This window comes from Sinocyclocheilus grahami, unplaced genomic scaffold (assembly GCF_001515645.1).
Source record: "Sinocyclocheilus grahami isolate Dianchi unplaced genomic scaffold, SAMN03320097.WGS_v1.1 scaffold4072.1, whole genome shotgun sequence".
Lineage (NCBI taxonomy): Eukaryota > Metazoa > Chordata > Actinopteri > Cypriniformes > Cyprinidae > Sinocyclocheilus > Sinocyclocheilus grahami.
The window spans coordinates 26421-27819 of NW_015509080.1; positions in this window are offsets into that span (position 1 = coordinate 26421).

Below are 1399 nucleotides of genomic sequence, written 5' to 3' on the forward strand. Positions count from 1 at the left end.
CATATTAAATCAGATGGCTTGGGGAGCATAAACTGCAGAAAAAAAAACATTTAAAATATTAAACACTTCACCTTTAAATGTGCTATTGTGTTACACCTACATGTACAAACTTCATACAAGTATGTATATTTTGATAACAGGACAAACAGTAATCCATTTGCTCCCTTTAGTCTTTTATCAAAAAGAGTTGTTCACAGGAGACACATTTATGAAATATGATGTCCTCTAAAAGCAAAACACAATCATAGGGCTATGTGTCTGATATTGTCAAGCCCTGAAAAAGGGAAGAGCTAGCTGTCAAATTTTGCACTCCAGTGAATATTTCCCAGGGTAGGTTTATTTTTGAAAGTCAATTTCTCTATGCACATACCTTAAAGTCATGACTACAAAAAGCTTTTCAACAAGTCCACTATTATTGTGAAGGAAAAAAGTATGATGATGAACAGAAGCTGACAAGCTGGCATGTCGTTACACTATATGGGGCAAGTTGTCACAATGGAATCAGCCATTAACTGCCAATTACATGCTTTAAAGCCAAATTTAAGCAGCAAAACAATTACAAGTAAGCAAGTAAGTAAATAAATAAATAAATAAACTATAGATTTGGATATAAAATAAAATAAAAATATCAACACTTGCCCATACCTAAAATACCTGAAAAATACCCTTGCCCTGACAACATAGTTTTCAAGCTTTTGCTAAAAATGGGCCTGAGAATATCATTCCAATATCCTAAATTCGGTACTCTTCTTATTATTATTTCAGTCTCACTTACCACAAACATTTAAATGGTAATGTATCACGGTTTCTAGAAAAATATAGCATTGATTCAGCATTGATTATAATGTTTCTTGAGCACCAAATCAGTATATTAGATTGGAGTAATGGCTGCTGACAATTCAGGTTTGCTATCACAAGACTAAATTATTTTAAACTATTTAAAAACTGAACACACCATTGCTATAGACAACATATATTTGTGTATTTGGACTTTTGAGCCCAAAATAGTTCCTGACTTATAGCATATGCGGCAACTTCCCTGTGAGACATCTAGCCCCGAGTCTCCCCTATTAACATTCATATTTATGACTCTTACGAATTCTCCATGCAGTACACAGCACCATATCCACCACATCATTGAGTTTTCCTCCAGGAGCCTCAGAACCCCTGAAGCATAAGAGTGTGAAGATCAGAGGGCAATAGACCTCTTAAGCACAGCAGACATATGTGCATGCATCTGTGAATACTTTTGACAGCGTTCTAACTGTGCATATATGGTCGTCTCCCCTATTAACATTCATATTTATGACTCTCCATTAATTTACGAATTCTCCATGCAGTACACAGCACCATATCCACCACATCATTGAGTTTTCCTCCAGGAGCCTCAGAACCCCTG